This window comes from Taudactylus pleione, unplaced genomic scaffold (assembly GCF_031769625.1).
Source record: "Taudactylus pleione unplaced genomic scaffold, aTauple2 ptg000050l, whole genome shotgun sequence".
Classification (NCBI taxonomy): domain Eukaryota; kingdom Metazoa; phylum Chordata; class Amphibia; order Anura; family Myobatrachidae; genus Taudactylus; species Taudactylus pleione.
In genome coordinates this window covers 1,798,663-1,819,265 of record NW_028284452.1, presented here as the reverse complement: position 1 = coordinate 1,819,265, position 20,603 = coordinate 1,798,663, and the positions used below count along the sequence as shown (strand labels likewise).

The window sequence follows — 20,603 nt, the reverse complement described above, 5'->3', positions numbered from 1 at the left end:
CTGCTGATAGACGATCCGTCGCCTCTACCGCTGCAAGAGGAACTCCTGCAACAGGGTCCTTTTGTCTATCCAGACTTAAGACCACTACATTTGACAGCGTGGCTGTTGAAAGGGCTATCTTAAGAAACAAGGGGATCCTGTCTACTGTGATCCCTATCATGCTCCAAGCCCGAAAGGATGTCACTTTAAAACACTGCCACCATATTATGAAGGCTTATGTGATTTGTTGTGAATGGCGGGGATCGCCTCCTACAGTGGTCAAGGTGTCCAGGCTCTAAATTTTCCTGCAAGCAGGATATTCAAAAGGACTACGTCTTTGATCCCTGTAGGTTCAGGTTTCAGCACTGTCCATTTTCTTCCAGCAGAGATTGGCCTTGCTCCTGGATGTCCAGGGGGTTATCCATTTACAACCTCCCTCTATTCCTCCCACAGCTTTGTGGGATTTGGATCTTGTTCTCTCATTCCTGCAGTCTTCTATGTTTGAACCATTACACACTTTTAATTTGAAGTACCGATTGTGGAAGGTGGTACTTCTCTTTGCCCTGGCTTCTACCAGGCGAGTGTTGGAGCTTGGGACTCTTTCCTGTTGCCCCCCGTACTTTGTATTCCATGTGGATAGGGCTGAACTTTGTACGCAGATGGCATTCCTTCCTAAAGGGATGTCTGAGTTCCACAAAAACCAATCTATAGTGGTTCCGGTTCATCCAGAGGACTCTCCAGCTTCCAGATCCATGGACGTCGTTAGAGCCCTTAGGATCTATGTGGATAGGACTGCATCTCTCAGGAAAACAGATTTCATACACTTGGTTAGTACCTCGTGGGCGGCTGCCTGTGGGGTTTCCATGGCCACTTGGTTGGGCCGACATACCTTTATCAAAATGTTATCGTTTTGACACATTTGCGGCTGTGCTGTTCTGCAGGGTTCTCAGTGCTCTCCCACCCAGAATGGGAGATCTGGGACGTCCCCACTGTTATGAGACTCCAGTGTCCCCTAGTGGATGATGGAGAAAACAACAGGATTTTGGTACTTACCAATAAATCCCTTTCTCCGCTTCCATAGGGGACTCTGGACGGCCACCCGGCGCTGGTCAGTCCTTCCATGGTTGATTGTCATTTTAAGTTATGGCTGGTTGTTTTCTTTGTTCAACTGTTTGTTGCAACCTGTTTACACATGTTTTATGTGTACTTGCTTCACATCCTTCTCTGCAGTTTTTCTTTCCAGCTCTCCTCGGGCACTGTTTCCTAAGACTGGCTTGTAGGGGAATATAGAGGGGGAGGAGCTAGCCACTTTCTAAATTTAAAGTACCAGCTCCCAGTTAGCACACATCTATACCCACTGTTATGAGACTCCAGTGTCCCCTGTGGAGAAAGGGATTTATCGGTAAGTACCAAAATCCTGTTTTTTTTTTCAATACTTTGCCCTAACACAGGTGTATTCAGGGTTTTCCTGTGCCTCACATTTCTTGTATTTGTGAGGGTTGTCAAATACAGTTGGTTACTGCACTGTGCCATTTTTGTTCTGTGTGCTCCTGCAGCTTGCCCAAGCATAAGACAGGATCAGTATATAGCATTCCTACTTGTATTCTACATACCCAGTGCCATATAGTGTGCTATACTACTCTGCAGCTATGTCTAGCAAAGGCAAGAGTAGCAACCAAGCATCTGCACCCATACTGCTATCATGCAAATTATGTACTGCAGGCTTAAGTGAGGAGGATTTGATACAAGATGGGTTATGTGCTAGTTGTTATACTCCACCAGCTCAATAATACTCCCCAGCTCCTGCACAATGGGTTCCTTTTCTCAGCTGCTGGCTACTATTGCAGACCGCCTAGCAGTCCCAGCTGTAATTCCTCCTATGGGGTTGCCACAACAGGCTGAAATTCCCCCTCTGGGCTTGCCACAACAGGTTCAGGCTATACAGGTACCTCCTGTGCCCCCTCCATGGATTGACGTACTCTCTAGCTTAGTACAGAGTCCATTGGCTACCTCTACAGCTGTTCAAACTATGGGCCATATTCAATTAGTTTCGCTCCTGTGATACTTTTTTGCATGCCGCACTTTTCGTTGACTTCACGTGCTTTAGCCACTGAAACTTATCGGGCACCCCCCCGCTATTCGCCGTATTCAATTCCAAAGGAAGGTAAAACGCGACCTGGAAAAACTGTAACAGGCAAAAAGTGTTGGTAGAATTTGGCACATCAGCCTGACACCCCCCAAAAGATGCACTAACATTGGGGATCAATCTAGATGTTCCTGATTAGCCCTACTGAAGCTATTTGGGGTACTTAAGTGCTGTCAATTGCTCCAAAATAGCGGCTTTGCTCAAGTGGTGAAGAATAGCATTCAGCAGTTTTTTGGGGGTAAAAATAAGTAGTCCTGTCAAATTTGGGCTACTTGAAAATGGGTGCAAGCATAGTTAAAAATTGCTAAAGTGAAGTTTTAAGTGCCACAAAAAACGCACCTTCAGCAAATACTTGCATTCAAAAAACACCTCCCCCAAACTTGCAGACCCCCGAAAAGTCTACTTCGCTAGTTTTTAAGTTTGTACCCCCACTTTGTACTTTTTTGACTCCATTTTCAAAGTGCTTTTTTGGGTCTTCCTCTTTTTTTGCGTTTTTTTTACGCAGTTATCCTTTGGGGGGGGAGCTGTCCAAAAGGTGCAGAGTGGTTTCCGCACCCTTGCACCCCAAAACCGCAATTCTGATCTATTTCCACTGGGTGTTCATAGGTGAAACTTCTTCACCTATTACATTGCATTGACTTTCCACCTACATGAAAAGTCTTTGCAATTGAATACGGCAATACTTTTCTGCCTGGGGAAATGACGTTATCCGTGGATTCAGTCTTTTTGCCAGCAATTGAATATGGGCCTATGTTGCTAGGTAAGAAGCCCCTATCCAGTAAAACTTCTAAGCGTCCTGTGTTATCCTTACAGTCCATCCAGCTCTCAGATTCTGAAGTGTCATCTGAGGAGGCAAAAGATGCTGATCTCTGACGCTGATTCCCCTCCAGGGGGAGGATGAAAGTCAGTCAAAAATGTATATTCCTGCTTTGGTGCAAGCTGTTAGATCCATCTTACTAATAGAAGAAGACAATCCAGACCCTAAATCAAAGCACTCACTGTTTTAATGACAGAAAGTGGCTTTAGCAGAATTTCATTGATCGGATCAACTAGCTGACACATGGCAGCAGTCTGGCAGATGCCCAAAAACATCTGAGTTCATGTTATCTATTTCCTGCATCTCATTGTTCAAAATGGAAGACTCCCCTGAGGTGGATTCCCTATGTTACGCGATTATATAAGAGCGCTACATTGCCTATCCCTAGTGTATCCTCTTTGAAGGACCCTACGAATAGAAAGATTGAAACTTGCTTTAAATCAATGTACTCTCTTTCAGGGGCTGTTGCTTGTATGACCATGGCTATTGCATGGGTGGCTAAGTCAATAGAGGGCTGGGCTGACGCACTTGAATACTCTCTTTTCCCAGAGATGCATCTAGGAATCAGATTATTTTCATAGCTCACATATGAGATGCAGCTTCCTATATTAGAGAAGCGACTTTGGATGCCAGACTCCTAACCTCTAGAGTCTCAGACATGGCAATGTCTGCCCACCGTACCTTGTGGCTATGCTCAAGGAAGGCCGATGCAGATTCTAAAAAGTGTTAGAAGTATTTCCCTACAAAGGGGAGATAGTGTTTTGCCCAGACCTTGACAAGGTTGTAAACACATTGGTGGCATCAAGAACTGCATTTCTGCGTTCGGCGACTACTACTACAAAGCTTCAGACTACTTCTTTTAGGTCCTTTTGTCCTCAAGAAAGCCTAAAGGTCAGTCCTTTTCTAGGCAGTCTGTTTCCACTAGGGCCACCAAGCCCAGGACCAAGCATACATGGATCACCAGATGCCCTGCTTCAAAATCCGAGGACAAGCCCTTAGCCTGACAGGATGGGCCTCCCCCTGGTGGACCACAGAGTAGGAGGCCAACTTCTTCAGTTTGCCCCGTGCTGGTGTCAAACCACTGCGGATGCTTGGGTAAAAGAAGTGGTCTCTTATGGGTATGCCCTTTCATTTCTAAGATGGCCACCCCACCATTTTTTCTACACAGACCCTCTTTCAGACCAAAACAAGGCCTGTAAATCCAGAAGGCCATACAGTCCTTGCTGCAAGCAAGGGTAATTGTGCCAGTCCTGCTATCTCAGCGAGGGACCGGTTATTATTCTACTCTTGTTCAGAAGTCGAATGGGTCTCATCAGCCTACCCTCAACCTCAAATCCCTGAACAAATTACTCAGGGTACCCAGGTTCAGGATGGAAACCCTACGCTCTATGATCCTAGCTATGGAGCCCGGGGACTATATGGTGTATCTGGATATTCAGGAGGCTAACCTACATGTACATATAGTGCCCTCTCAGCAATATCTCCAGTTTCCTATACTACCTGCAAGACTTCCAATTTTAAGCTCTGCCCTTTGGACTATCCACAGACCCACGGGTATTTACAAAATGATGGCTATCATAGAGGCCCACCTGCATGGTCAGAGTGTCTGCTATCATATCTGGATGACCTCCTGCTTTTAGCAGGATCCCCAGAGGTGCTTCATCATCATCTGCAGATAACCATCACTTTTCTTCAAAAGCACGGGTGGTTAATTAATCAACTAGAAAAAGTCCTCCTTGAATCCTTCACAAAGAATGGTTCATCTGGGAGCCCTGTGAGATTCTCAGGATCGGAGAATCTTTCTGACATCTGACAAGATCTCCACACTTCAAGTATGAGCATGCAGATTCCTCCACAGTCGCTGAGTGTCAGTGTACTCAGCAATGCAGGTTCAGGGATCCATGGTATCCACCTTTGACATGGTGGAGTATGCTCAATATCACTTTAGGCCTTTACAAAAGCTAATCCTCTCCAGGTGGTTACCCCATCGAATCAGAGCTCAGACGATGTTGCTCTCTCCAGAGGTTCATCTGTCCCTATCTTGATGGCTACAGACAACTCGTCTAACCAAGGGTTGCCCCTTTTGGACCCCGGAGAGGGTACTCCTAACAATGGACACCAGTCTTGGGCTAAGGAGCAGTGTCTGGTCAACACTCCTTCCAGGGCCATTAGACATCGGTCGAATCAACCCTGCCAATCAACATATTAGAAATTTGAGTTGTCTACAGGGCCCTCAAACTGGCCCAGGACATACTTCAAGGAAAACCTATACAGGAACAGTCTGACAATTCCATAACAGTGGCTTACATCAACCGACAAAGAGGTACTCAAAGTCGAGCAGCAATGACAGAAGTGTCACGCATTCTGACATGGGCCAAGGGTCACCTCCTGGCCATCTCTGCGGTGTTCATTCCGGAAGTTCTCAATTGCATATCAGATTTCCTCAGCCATCACGACGTGCATACCTTCTCTTCACCAAAAGGTTTTTAAACTCCTAGTGAACAGATGGGGTGTACCAGAGGTGGACCTTATGGCCTCCTGACACAATCTCAAATTGCCTGTGCATGGGTCCAGAACAAGGGATGCTGAGGCAACCTTTGTAGATGCATGTCAATGAAGTGGAACTTCAAGTTTGCATACCTATTCCCTCCAGTCTCCCTTCCTTGACTTCTTTGGAAGTTCAAACAAGACAAAGGCACTGTCCTGCTGCTTACTCCATCTTGGCCCAAATGTCATTGGTACTCAGATCTTCAGAGTCTCTCAATCGACACTCTATTCCTGCTGCCTCAGTGTCCAGACTTGTTGTCTCTGGGCCCTTGCCTTTACCCGGACCTGTGTCATCTGTCTTTGATGGTGTGTCTCTTGAGACATCCCTCGTGAGGTTCAAAGGATTATCTAGCTCTGTAGTCCAGACTATGCTCTGAGCACATAAGCCAGCCTCTGTTTGGATCTAGCACAGAGTGTGACTTACATTTTGCCAGTGGTGCCATACCAGAAGCTATGACTTTCTAGCGTATAGGAGTTCCAGAGTCCTGACCTTCCTTCTAGCTGGATTGGAACTTGGACCCCACCTTGCCTCACTGAATGTGCATGTATCTGCTCTATCAATTTGGTTCCAGCATAGTTGCTCCACTAACAGATGTCCACAACTTCTTCCAGGGTGTCCTACATATACAACCTCTCTTTGTCCCTCCAGTGACTCCATGGGATTTGTCAGTAGTTCTCAGGGTCCTCCATTTGAACCCTTGGAATCTGTGGAACTCAAGTGGCTCACAGTGAAGACTCTTTTTCTTCTGGCTATGGCGGCTGCTAGAAGGGTGTCGGATTTAGCGGTGCTCTCCCATCGCACCCCTTTTCTGATTTTACATCGAGACAGGACTGTGCTTTGGACTCACCCTGGTTTCCTTCAAAAAGTTGTTACTTGTTTCCACGTTAATGAGGAAATTGTAGTCCCAACCTTTCAATTACCAGACCTATCGGCAGGTGAGGCCTCCTTGGATATGGTCCATGCCCGCAAGATCTATGTGGAACATACCAGTTATCTTCGGAAATCCAGACTCCTTATTTGTGCTCTATAGATTTCACAAGAAGGGATGGCCAGCCAACAAATAGTCATGCAAAGCCATCTTGCCAGTGTCTATCTCACAGGCTTACATGCAGGCAGGCCTTCCTGTACTGGCTACTGTTACTGCTCATTCTACTCAGTCAGTGGGTCCCTCGTGGACAGCTTGCTGTGGTGCCTCAGCAGAACAGCTTTGTAAGGCGGCCAAATGGTCCTCTGTCCATATTCTTTCTAAGGTTCTATGCCTTTAGATACATTTGCCTCTCAAGATGCTTCATTTGGATGCCAGATTCTCTTCTCAGCACAGGAGCTCCCCACCCTTGAATAACTGCTTTGGGATATCCCCAACATCTCCCTTTGGAGCCCTATGGACCCTGAAGAAGAAAATGAGTTATGGTAAAACTTACGTTTATTAACTCTCTTTCTTTGAAGTCCATAGGGTCCACAGGGCACCTGCCCTGACGCACCTGGCTTCACATGGGCTATGTTTCTGGTCACTGGTTTCCCATCTCCTACGTGAGAAAGTGATTCTTGTTTGTACCAGTCTACTTTCTCTCTTCTCTTCCGGCCTTTGGATTATCACGAACTGAGGTGCCTCTGGCTCGGGTATGGGGTATAGAAGAATGGATCGATGCATCCTGGGAGATGAAAGTTTTAACTGCATGGTGCCTAGTCCTCAACCACCACCTACACCCCAAGGTCTCCCTGTGGACCCTATGGACTTTGAAGAAAGAGAGTTAACAAATGTAAGTTTTACCATAACAATTTTTTTTTTACTTTCTATTGCCACTTGACCCTTCAAAGAGCTGGATATAGTAATTAATATAATGAATGACCTAATAAATAGTGGAGGACTTCAGTACAAATGATTGTTTTTGAAAATGTGTCAAAGTGAAAAAACAAAACTACATGATTTATTTCACAGACCTCACCACTGTCCACGTTTTGCTAGATATTTCCACTTAGTATTTCAAGAGTACACATTCGCTAAATAAAATTCATACCATTGTCAACAACATTGGCGGTATTCAATTAGCCGCAATAAAATTAAAACTTTGCTGGATACGTTTTCTCCCTATTCACCAGTTTTGCTGTGATCTTTTCACCTATTTTCACAATGCACGCTCCCATTTTCACCCTATCCCATTACAATCCAAATGAAAACGCATTTGCTCGATAATTGCTATTGGTGAAGCTAGCGAACAGTACAACACACTTTGGGGAAATCAGTCTTCAACCCATAAAAAGCCTAACTGACATAGGAAAATAGATATAGAAGTATATTAATAAATTAAATTAAAGTATTTTGAGTTCTTACATTGTGTGAAATGGTTGTTATATGCATATTGGCATGTGTAGAAAATTGATAAAAAGCTATATATTTTGGAGAAAATACTTACTGCAGTTAAATTGAGGGTACATTAAAATGGGTGCTAGTATATTTTTGTGCATTTAAAGTGCACTTTAAAAATAAACAAAAAAAATACCTGCTACAGCCACCTGCAATCCTAAAAACACATGTCCCATCCAAATAGTGCCCCAAATTACCTGACCCAGCACTTTAAACCCATTTTCCAAAACTTTTTAAATTTTCACCCCAAGAATTACGTCATTAGTAAGGGAATACAGTAAAATTAAAAATATTTTAGCATAACTAGTCATTAGGAAGGAGGGGCCAAAGGGTTCTAAACCAAGTCCCCACATTTTTAGCCTAAAATAGGGATTTTGCACTTTTTTTTTCACATGCTCTGAGATGGTGAAAAATTTCTCATGTTTCTTACTATGGAGTTTTTGCATGTGAACACTTCAAGAAATTGCATAGCGCGATACGCACTTATGTGATAAAATATTCCATGTGCAATCGCTTTTCGCCAAATACGACTTCACAACTATATATATATGGCCCTTAGTTTTTTTAACCAAGTATTAAAAAGAAAACCTTTTGCATGCTGGTGAATATAATAACCACTACATGACAGAAACTTAAAAAAATCCCAGCAAATTAATGTAGAAGGAAATTTGATGTATATTAGGCAACAAGCATGGTCTGCTTTTTTTAATTTGCCATATAATCAGTCAATACAATGTCCATAGTTGCATTAAAATAATAATATAAAGTATGTTTCTTCCCAATTTTGAACTGGGGACCTTTCGTGTGTTAAGCCAAAGTGATAACCACTACACTACAGAAACTGCCTCTGTGGGGATGGAAAAGTATTGAACTTGGAAGAGCCATAGTAACAGAATACTCTTAAAATCATAACGTAAAAGAATGTTTCTGCGTTGTTTCTAAATGGGGACCTTTTGCGTGTTAGATGAACGTGATAACCACTACACTACAGAAACTGCCTCTTGTGAAATGAAAAAGTATTGAACCTGGAAGAGCCATAGTAAAAGAGCACTCTTAAAATACTAATGCAAAAATATTTTTCTGCCCAGTTTTAAACTGGGGACCTTTCGCATGTGAAGTGAACATGATAACTACTACACTACAGAAACGGCCTCTTGTGGAGTAGAAAAGTATTGAACCTGGAAGAGCCATAGTAACAGAATTCTTTTAAAATCATAATGTAAAAGTATGTTTGTGCCCACTTTCAAACTGAGGATCTTTCGCATATGAGACGAACGTGATAACCACTACACTACAGAAACTGCCTCTTGGGGAACGGAAAAGAATTGAACCTGGAAGTGCTATTTGCATATGAGCTTTCAAAATAATTTTTTCTGCTAATAGTAACAGAAACATCCTAAAATCATAAAGTAAAAAAATGTTTCTGCCCAGTTTTGTACAGGGGACCTTTCAAGTGTAAGGCAAACGTGATAACCACTACACTACAGAAACTGCCTCTGTGGGGATGGAAAAGTATTGAACCTGGAAGAGCCATAGTAACAGAATACACTTAAAATCATAATGTAAAAGTATGATTCTGCCCACTTTCAAACTGAATATCTTTCGCATATGAGAAGAGGAATAGTAACAGAATACTCATAAAATCATAACGTAAAAAAATGTTTCTGCTGAGTTTCAAACTAGGGACCTTTCTCGTGTGAGGCAAACATAATAACCACTACACTACGTAAGCGGCCTCTTGTGGAGCAGCAAAGTATTGAACCTGGAAGAGCCATAGTAACAGAATACTCTTAAAAATATAACATAAATTAATTTTTCTGCCCAGTTTCGATCTGGGGACATTGCGCGTGTTAGGTGAACGTGATAACCAATACACTACAAAAACTGCCTCTTAAGGAATGGAAAAGAATTGAACCTAGAAGAGCCATAGTAAAAGAATACTCATAAAATCATAAAGTAAAAGTATGTTTCTGCCCAGTTTTGAACTGGGAACCTTTTGCGTGTGAGGCAAATGTGATAACCACTACACTACAGAAACGGTCTTTTGGGGAATGGAAAGGAATTAAACCTGGAAGAGCCATTGAAAAAGAATAGTTTTAAAATCATAATGTAAAAGAATGTTTCTGCCCAGTTTTGAACTGGGGACCTTTCGCGTATCAGGCGAACATGATAACCACTTCACTACAGAAACTTCCTCTTGGAGAATGGAAAAGAATTAAACCTGTAAGTGCAATTTGCATATGGGCTATCAAAAATATTTTTTCTGCTAATAGTAACAGAAAAATCCTAAAATCCTGAAGTAAAAAAAAGTTTTTGCCCAGTTTTGATCTGGGGACCTTTCACGTGTTAGGTGAATGTGATAACCACTACACTACAGAAACTGCCTCTTAAGGAATGGAAAAGAATTGAACCTAGAAGAGCCATAGTAAAAGAATACTCATAAAATCATAAAGTAAAAGTATGTTTCTGACCAGTTTCGAAATGGGGACCTTTCGCATGTGAGCTGAATGTGATAACCACTACACTACAGAAGCTGCCCCTTTGGGAACAGCAAAGTATTGAACCTGAAAGACCCATAGTAACAGAATACTCATAAGATCATAAAGTAAAAGTTTGTTTCTGCCTACTTTCAAACTGAGGACCTTTCGCATATGAGATGAACGTGATAACCACTACACTACAGAAACTGCCTCTTGGGGAACGGAAAAGAATTAAACCTGGAAGTGCAATTTGCATATGGGCTTTCAAAAATATTTTTTCTGCTAATAGTAACAGAAAAATACTAAAATCATTAATAAAAAAAAAAATTTCTGCCCAGTTTCGAACTGGGGACCTTTCGCGTGTTATGCGAACGTGAAAACCACTATACTACAGAAACTGCCGCTGTGGGGATGGAAAAGTATTGAACCTGGAAGAGCCATAGTAACAAAATACTCTTAAAATCATAATGTAAAAGTATGTTTCTGCCCAGTTTCGAACTGGGGACCTTTCAAGTGTGTGGCGAATGTGGTAACCACTACACTACAGAAACAGCCTCTTGTGGAGTGGCAAAGTATTGAACCTGGAAGAGCCATAATAACAGAATACTTTTAAAATCATAATGTAAAAATATGTTTCTGCCTTCTTTCAAACTGAGGACCTATCGCATTTGAGATGAATGTAATAACCACTACACTACAAAAACTGCCTCTTGGGGAACGGAAAAGTATTAAACTTGGAAGTGCAATTTGCATATGGGCTTTCAAAAATATTTTTTCTGCTAACAGTAACAGAAAAATCCTAAAATCATAAATAACAAAAATGATTCTGCCCAGTTTTGAACTGGGGAGTTTTCGCGTGTTAGGCGAACGTAATAACCACTACACTACAGAAACTGCCTCTGTGGGGATGAAAAAGTATTGAACCGGGAAAAGCCATAGTAACAGAATACTCTTAAAATCATAAAGTAAAAGTAAGTTTCTGCCCAGTTTCAAACAGGGGACCTTTCGCGTGTAAGGCGAACAAGATAACCACTACACTACAGAAACAGCCTCTTGTGGAGTGGCAAAGTATTGAACCTGGAAGAGCCATAGTTATAGAATACTCTTAAAGTCATAATGTAAAAGTTAGTTTCTGCCCACTTTCAAAATGAGGATCTTTCGCATATGAGATTAACGTGATAACCACTACACTACAGAAACAGCCTCTTGTGGAGTGGCAAAGTATTGAACCTGGAAGAGCCATAGTTATAGAATACTCTTAAAATCATAATGTAAAAGTTAGTTTCTGCCCACTTTCAAAATGAGGATCTTTTGCATATGAGATGAACGTGATAACCACTACACTACAGAAACTGCCTCTTGGGGAACGGAAAAGAATTAAACTTAGAAGTGCAATTTGCATATTGGCTTTCAAAAATATTTTTTCTGCTAATAGTAACAGAAAAATCCTAAAATCATAAATAAAAAAAAATGTTTCTGCCCATTTTTGAACTGCGGACCTTTCGCGTGTTAGGCGAACGTGATACCACTACTCTACAGAAACTGCCTCTGTGAGGATGGAAAAGTATTGCACCTGGAAGAGCCATAGTAACAGAATACTCTTAAAATCATAACGTAAAAGTTTGTTTCTGCCCAGTTTCGAACTGGGGACCTTTGCGTGTGAGGTGAACGTGATAACCACTACACTACAGAAACTGCCTCTGCGAGGACAGAAAAGTATTGAACCTGGAAGACCCATAGAAACAGAATACTCATAAGATCATAAAGTAAAAGTTTGTTTCTGCCTACTTTCAAACTGAGGACCTATCGCATATGAGATGAACGTGATAACCACTACACTACAGAAACTGCCGCTGTGGGGATGGAAAATAATTAAACCTGGAAGTGCAATTTGCATATGGGCTTTCAAAAATATTTTTTCTGCTAATAGTAACAGAAAAATCCTAAAATCATTAATAAAAAAAATGTTTCTGCCCAGTTTCGATGTGGGGAACTTTCGCGTGTTATGCGAACGTGATAACCACTATACTACAGAAACTGCCGCTGTGGGGATGGAAAAGTATTGAACCTGGAAGAGCAATAGTAACAGAATACTCTTAAAATCATAATGTAAAAGTATGTTTCTGCCCAGTTTCGAACTGGGGACCTTTCACGTGTGTGATGAATGTGGTAACCACTACACTACAGAAACAGCCTCTTGTGGAGTGGCAAAGTATTGAACCTGGAAGAGCCATAATAACAGAATACTTTTAAAATCATAATGTAAAAGTATGTTTCTGCCCACTTTCAAACTGAGGATCTTTCACATATGAGACGAACGTGATAACCACTACACTACAGAAACTGCCGCTTGGGGATCGGAAAAGAATTAAACCTGGAAGTCTAATTTGCATATGGGCTTTCAAAAATATTTTTTCTGCTAATAGTAACAGAAAAATGCTAAAATAAAAAAATGTTTCTTCCCTGTTTCGAACTGATGACCTTTTGTGTGTGAGAAAAATGTGATAACCACTACACTACAGAAGCTGCCCTTTTGGGAACAGAAAAGTATTGAACCTGGAAGACCCACAGTAACAGAATACTCATAAAATCTTAAAGTAAATGTATGTTTCTGCCTACTTTCAAACTGAGGACCTTTCGCATATGAGATGAACGTGATAACCACTACACTACAGAAACTGCCTCTTGGGGAACGGAAAAGAATTAAACCTGGAAGTGCAATTTGCATATGGGCTTTCAAAAATATTTTTTCTGCTAATAGTAACAGAAAAATCCTAAAATCCTAAAAAAAAAATTGTTTCTGCCCAGTTTCAAACTGGGGACATTTCGCGCGTAAGGTGAACGTGATAACCACTACACTACAGAAACTGCCTCTGTGGGGATGGAATAGTATTGAACCTGGAAGAGCCATAGTAACAGAATACTCTTAAAATCATAACGTAAAAGTATGTTTCTGCCCAGTTTCTAACTGGGGACCTTTCGCTTGTGAGGCGAACGTGATAACCACTACACTACAGAAACAGCCTGTTGTGGAGTGGCAAAGTATTGAACCTGGAAGAGCCATAATAACAGAATACTCTTAAAATCACAATGTAAAAGTATGTTTCTGCCCACTATCAAACTGAGGATCTTTTGCATATGAGACAAACGTGATAACCAATACACTACAGAAACTGCCTCTGTGGGGATGAAAAAGTATTGAACCGGGAAAAGCCATAGTAACAGAATACTCTTAAAATCATAAAGTAAAAGTTAGTTTCTGCCCACTTTCAAACTGAGGATCTTTCGCATATGAGATGAACGTGATAACCACTACACTACAGAAACTGCCTCTTGGGGAACGGAAAAGAATTAAACTTAGAAGTGCAATTTGCATATTGGCTTTCAAAAATATTTTTTCTGCTAATAGTAACAGAAAAATCCTAAAATCATAAATAAAAAAAAATGTTTCTGCCCATTTTTGAACTGGGGACCTTTCGCGTGTTAGGCGAACGTGATACCACTACTCTACAGAAACTGCGTCTGTGAGGACGGAAAAGTATTGCACCTGGAAGAGCCATAGTAACAGAATACTCTTAAAATCATAACGTAAAAGTTTGTTTCTGCCCAGTTTCGAACTGGGGACCTTTGCGTGTGAGGTGAACGTGATAACCACTACACTACAGAAACTGCCTCTGCGAGGACAGAAAAGTATTGAACCTGGAAGACCCATAGAAACAGAATACTCATAAGATCATAAAGTAAAAGTTTGTTTCTGCCTACTTTCAAACTGAGGACCTATCGCATATGAGATGAACGTGATAACCACTACACTACAGATACTGCCTCTTGGGGAACGGAAAATAATTAAACCTGGAAGTGCAATTTGCATATGGGCTTTCAAAAATATTTTTTCTGCTAATAGTAACAGAAAAATCCTAAAATCATTAATAAAAAAAATGTTTCTGCCCAGTTTCGATGTGGGGAACTTTCGCGTGTTATGCGAACGTGATAACCACTATACTACAGAAACTGCCGCTGTGGGGATGGAAAAGTATTGAACCTGGAAGAGCAATAGTAACAGAATACTCTTAAAATCATAATGTAAAAGTATGTTTCTGCCCAGTTTCGAACTGGGGACCTTTCACGTGTGTGACGAACGTGATAACCACTACACTACAGAAACAGCCTCTTGTGGAGTGGCAAAGTATTGAACCTGGAAGAGCCATAATAACAGAATACTTTTAAAATCATAATGTAAAAGTATGTTTCTGCCCACTTTCAAACTGAGGATCTTTCACATATGAGACGAACGTAATAACCACTACACTACAGAAACTGCCGCTTGGGGATCGGAAAAGAATTAAACCTGGAAGTCTAATTTGCATATGGGCTTTCAAAAATATTTTTTCTGCTAATAGTAACAGAAAAATGCTAAAATAAAAAAATGTTTCTTCCCTGTTTCGAACTGATGACCTTTTGTGTGTGAGAAAAATGTGACAACCACTACACTACAGAAGCTGCCCTTTTGGGAACAGAAAAGTATTGAACCTGGAAGAGCCATAATAACAGAATACTCTTAAAATCACAATGTAAAAGTATGTTTCTGCCCACTATCAAACTGAGGATCTTTTGCATATGAGACAAACGTGATAACCAATACACTACAGAAACTGCATTTTGGGGAACGGAAAAGAATTAAACCTGGAAGGGCAATTTGCATATGGGCTTTCAAAAATATTTTTTCTGCTAATAGTAACAGGAAAATCCTAAATAAAAATAAATTTTTTGCCCAGTTTCAAACTGGGAACTTTTTGCGTGTTAGGTGAACGTGATAACCACTACACTACAGAAACTGCATCTGTGCCAACGGAAAAGTATTGAACCTGGAAGAGCCATAGTAACAGAATACTCTTAAAAACGTAACATAAAGGTATGTTTCTGCCCAGTTTCTAACTGGGGACATTTCGTGTGTGAGGTAAATGTGATAACCACTACACTACAGAAACAGCCTCTGTAGGGATGGAAAAGTATTGAACTTGGAAGAGCCACAGTAACAGAATACTCTTAAAATCATAATGTAAAAGTATGTTTCTGCCCAGTTTTGAACTGGGGACCTTTTGCGTGTGAGGCGAACATGACAACCACTACACTACAGAAACTGCCTCTTGGGGAACGGAAAAGAATTAAACCTGGAAGTGCAATTTGCATATGGGCTTTCAAAAATATTTTTTCTGCTAATAGTAACAGAAAAATCCTAAATGAAAAAAAAATTTCTGCCCAATTTCAAACTGGGGACCTTTCGCGTGTTAGGCGAACATGATAACCACTACACTACAGAAACTGCCCTGTGGGGATGACAAAGTATTGAACCTGGAAGACCCATAGTAACAGAATACTCATAAAATCATAAAGTAAAAGTATGTTTCTGCCCACTTTAAACTTGGAAGTGCAATTTGAATATGGGCTTTCAAAAATATTTTTTCTGCTAATAGTAACAGAAAAATCCTAAATAAAAAATAAATTTCTGCCCAGTTTCAACCAGGGGTCCTTTCGCGTGTTAGGCGAACGTGATAACCACTACACTACAGAAACTGCCTCTTGGGGAACGGAAGAGAATTAAACTTGGAAGTGCAATTTGCATATGGGCTTTCAAAAATATTTTTTCTGCTCATAGTAACAGAATCCTCATAAAATCATAAAGTAAAAGTATGTTTCTGCCCTCTTTCAAACTGAGGACCTTTCGCATATGAGATGAATGTGATAACCACTACACTACAAAAACTGCCTCTTGGGGAACGGAAAAGAATTAAACTTGGAAGTGCAATTTGCATATGGGCTTTCAAAAATATTTTTTCTTTTAACAGTAACAGAAAAATCCTAAAATCATAAATAACAAAAATGATTCTGCCCAGTTTCGAACTGGGGAGTTTTCGCGTGTTAGGCGAACGTAATAACCACTACACTACAGAAACTGCCTCTGTGGGGATGAAAAAGTATTGAACCGGTCAAAGCCATAGTAACAAAATACTCTTAAAATCATAAAGTAAAAGTAAGTTTCTGCCCAGTTTCAAAAAGGGGACCTTTCGCGTGTAAGGCGAACGTGATAACCACTACACTACAGAAACAGCCTCTTAAGGAGTGGCAAAGTATTGAACCTGGAAGAGCCATAGTTATAGAATACTATTAAAATCATAATGTAAAAGTTAGTTTCTGCCCACTTTCAAAATGAGGATCTTTCGCATTTGAGATGAACGTGATAACCACTACACTACAGGAACTGCCTCTTGGGGAACGGAAAAGAATTAAACCTGGATGTGCAATTTGCATATTGGCTTTCAAAAATATTTTTTCTGCTAATAGTAACAGAAAAATCCTAAATCATAAATAAAAAAAATGTTTCTGCCCATTTTTGAACTGGGGACCTTTCGCGTGTGAGGCGAACGTGATAACCACTACTCTACAGAAACTGCCTCTGTGAGGACGGAAAAGTATTGCACCTGGAAGAGCCATAGTAACAGAATACTCTTAAAATCATAACGTAAAAGTATGTTTCTGCCCAGTTTCGAACTGGGGACTTTTGCGTGTGAGGTGAACGTGATAACCACTACACTACAGAAACTGCCTCTGCGGGGACGGAAAAGTATTGAACCTGGAAGACCCATAGTAACAGAATCCTCATAAAATCATAAAGTAAAAGTATGTTTCTGCCCACTTTCAAACTGAGGACCTTTCACATATAAGATGAATGTGATAACCACTACAATACAATAACGGCCTCTTGGGGAACGGAAAAGAATTAAACTTGGAAGTGCAATTTGCATATGGGCTTTCAAAAATATTTTTTCTGCTAATAGTAACAGAAAAATCCTAAAATCATAAATAAAAAAAATGTATCTTGCCCAGTTTCGAACTGGGGACCTTTCGCGTGTGAGGCGTATGTGATAACCACTACACTACAGCAACTGCCTCTTTGGGGATGGAAAAGTATTGAACCTGGAAGAGCCATAGTAACAGAATACTCTTAAAATCATAACGTAAAGGTATGATTCTCCCCAGTTTCGAACTGGGAACCTTTTGCGTGTGAGGCGAACGTGATAACCACTACACTAAAAAATCTACCTCTGCGAGGACGGAAAAGTATTGAACCTGGAAGACCCATAGTAACAGAATCCTCAAATTATCATAAAGTAAAAGTATGTTTCTGCCCACTTTAAACTTGGAAGTGCAATTTGAATATGGGCTTTCAAAAATATTTTTTCTGCTAATAGTAACAGAAAAATCCTAAATAAAAAATAAATTTCTGCCCAGTTTCAACCAGGGGTCCTTTCGCGTGTTAGGCGAACGTGATAACCACTACACTACAGAAACAGCCACTTGTGGGGTTGGAAAAGTATTGAACCGGGAAGAGCCATAGTAACAGAATACTCTTAAAATCATAAAGTAAAAGTAAGTTTCTGCCCAGTTTCAAACAGGGGACCTTTTGCGTGTGAGGCGAACGTGATAACCACTACACTACATAAACAGCCTCTTGTGGAGTGGCAAAGTATTGAACCTGGAAGAGCCATAGTTATAGAATACTCTTAAAATCATAATTTAAAAGTATGTTTCTGCCCACTTTCAAACTGAGGATCTTTCGCATATGAGATGAACGTGATAACCACTACACTACAGAAACTGCCTCTTGGGGAACAGAAAAGAATTAAACTTGGATGTGCAATTTGCATATTGGCTTTCAAAAATATTTTTTCTGCTAAAAGTAACAGAAAAATTGTAAAATCATAAATAAAAAAAATGTTTCTGCCCATTTTTGAACTGGTGACCTTTCGCGTGTTAGGCGAACGTGATAACCACTACACTACAGAAACTGCCTCTGCAGGGATGGAAAAATATTGAACCTGGAAGACCCATAGTAACAGAATCCTCAAAAAATCATAAAGGAAAAGTATGTTTCTGCCAACTTTCAAACTGAGGACCTTTCGCATATGAGATGAACGTGATAACCACTACACTACAGAAACAGCCTCTTGTGGAGTGGCAAAGTATTGAATCTGGAAGAGCCATCGTAACAGAATACACTTAAATTCATAAAGTAAAAGTATGTTTCTGCCCCACTTTCAAACTGAGGATCTTTCGCATATGAGATGAACGTGATAACAACTACACTACAGAAACTGTCTCTTGGGGAATGGAAAATAATTAAACCTGGAAGTGCAATTTGCATATGGGCTTTCAAAAATATTTTTTCTGCTAATAGTAACAGAAAAATCCTAAATAAAAAGAAATTTTCTGCCCAGTTTCAATCTGGTAACTTTTTGCGTGTTAGGCGAACGTGATAACCACTACACTACAGAAACAGCGTCTGTGCCAACAGAAAAGTATTGAAACTGGAAGAGCCTTAGTAACAGAATACTAATAAAATCATAAAGTAAAAGTATGTTTCTGCCTACTTTCAAACTGATGACCTTTCGCATATGAGATGAATATGATAACCACTACACTACAAAAACTGCCTCTTGGAGAACGGAAAAGAATTAAAGTCGGAAGTGCAATTTGCATATGGGCTTTCAAATATATTTTTTCTGCTAATAGTAACAGAAAAATCCTAAAATCATAAATAAAAAAAAGTTTCTAGTCAGTTTCAAACTGGGGACCTTTCGCGTGTTAGGCGAATGTGATAACCACTACACTACAGAAACTGCCTCTGCGGGAATGGAAAAGTATTGAAAGTAAAAGTATGTTTCTCCCCACTTTCAAACTGGGGACCTTTCACGTGTTTGGCGATTGTGATAACCACTACACTACAGAAACTGCCTCTGTGGGGACGGAAAAGTATTGAACCTGGAAGAGCCATAGTAACAGAATACTCTTAAAATCAAAACGTAAAAGTATGTTTCTGCCCAGTTTCAAACTGGGGACCTTTCGCGTGTGAGGCGAACGTGATAACCACTACACTACAGAAACTGCCTCTGTGGGGGCGGAAAAGTATTGAACCTGGAAGACCCATAGTAAAAGAATCCTCATAAAATCATAAAGTAAAAGTATGTTTTTGCCCACTTTCAAACTGAGGACCTTTCACATATAAGATGAATGTGATAACCACTACAATACAATAACGGCCTCTTGGGGAACGGAAAAGAATTAAACTTGGAAGTGCAATTTGCATATGGGCTTTCAAAAATATTTTTTCTGCTAATAGTAACAGAAAAATCCTAAAATCATAAATAAAAAATATGTATCTTGCCCAGTTTCGAACTGGGGACCTTTCGCGTGTGAGGCGTATGTGATAACCACTACACTACAGCAACTGCCTCTTTGGGGATGGAAAAGTATTGAACCTGGAAGAGCCATAGTAACAGAATACTCTTAAAATCATAATGTAAAGGTATGTTTCTCCCCAGTTTCGAACTGGGAACCTTTTGCGTGTGAGGCGAACGTGATAACCACTACACTAAAAAATCTACCTCTGCGAGGACGGAAAAGTATTGAACCTGGAAGACCCATAGTAACAGAATCCTCAAAAAATCATAAAGTAAAAGTATGTTTCTGCCCACTTTAAACTTGGAAGTGCAATTTGAATATGGGCTTTCAAAAATATTTTTTCTGCTAATAGTAACAGAAAAATCCTAAATAAAAAATAAATTTCTGCCCAGTTTCAACCAGGGGTCCTTTCGCGTGTTAGGCGAACGTGATAACCACTACACTACAGAAACAGCCACTTGTGGGGTTGGAAAAGTATTGAACCGGGAAGAGCCATAGTAACAGAATACTCTTAAAATCATAAAGTAAAAGTAAGTTTCTGCCCAGTTTCAAACAGGGGACCTTTTGCGTGTGAGGCGAACGTGATAACCACTACACTACATAAACAGCCTCTTGTGGAGTGGCAAAGTATTGAACCTGGAAGAGCCATAGTTATAGAATACTCTTAAAATCATAATTTAAAAGTATGTTTCTGCCCACTTTCAAACTGAGGATCTTTCGCATATGAGATGAACGTGATAACCACTACACTACAGAAACTGCCTCTTGTGGAACAGAAAAGAATTAAACTTGGATGTGCAATTTGCATATTGGCTTTCAAAAATATTTTTTCTGCTAAAAGTAACAGAAAAATTGTAAAATCATAAATAAAAAAAATGTTTCTGCCCATTTTTGAACTGGTGACCTTTCGCGTGTTAGGCGAACGTGATAACCACTACACTACAGAAACTGCCTCTGCAGGGATGGAAAAATATTGAACCTGGAAGACCCATAGTAACAGAATCCTCAAAAAATCATAAAGGAAAAGT

At 40.3% G+C, this 20,603-nt stretch overlaps 5 non-coding genes across 5 annotated transcripts; all 5 read right to left on the bottom strand.

The window, feature by feature from the left end:
- Positions 1–9,820: 9,820 nt before the first annotated feature.
- TRNAV-CAC (transfer RNA valine (anticodon CAC)) lies at positions 9,821–9,893 on the bottom strand. Its single transcript has one exon. It is a non-coding gene; the product is annotated as a tRNA-Val (tRNA).
- Positions 9,894–9,973: 80 nt separating this feature from the next.
- Positions 9,974–10,046, bottom strand: TRNAI-GAU (transfer RNA isoleucine (anticodon GAU)). The gene has a single exon. It is a non-coding gene; the product is annotated as a tRNA-Ile (tRNA).
- A 3,084-nt stretch (positions 10,047–13,130) lies between these two features.
- On the bottom strand, positions 13,131–13,203 carry TRNAV-UAC (transfer RNA valine (anticodon UAC)). The gene has a single exon. It is a non-coding gene; the product is annotated as a tRNA-Val (tRNA).
- Positions 13,204–13,283: 80 nt separating this feature from the next.
- Positions 13,284–13,356, bottom strand: TRNAV-CAC (transfer RNA valine (anticodon CAC)). The gene has a single exon. It is a non-coding gene; the product is annotated as a tRNA-Val (tRNA).
- A 5,849-nt stretch (positions 13,357–19,205) lies between these two features.
- On the bottom strand, positions 19,206–19,278 carry TRNAV-CAC (transfer RNA valine (anticodon CAC)). Its single transcript has one exon. It is a non-coding gene; the product is annotated as a tRNA-Val (tRNA).
- Positions 19,279–20,603: the final 1,325 nt, after the last annotated feature.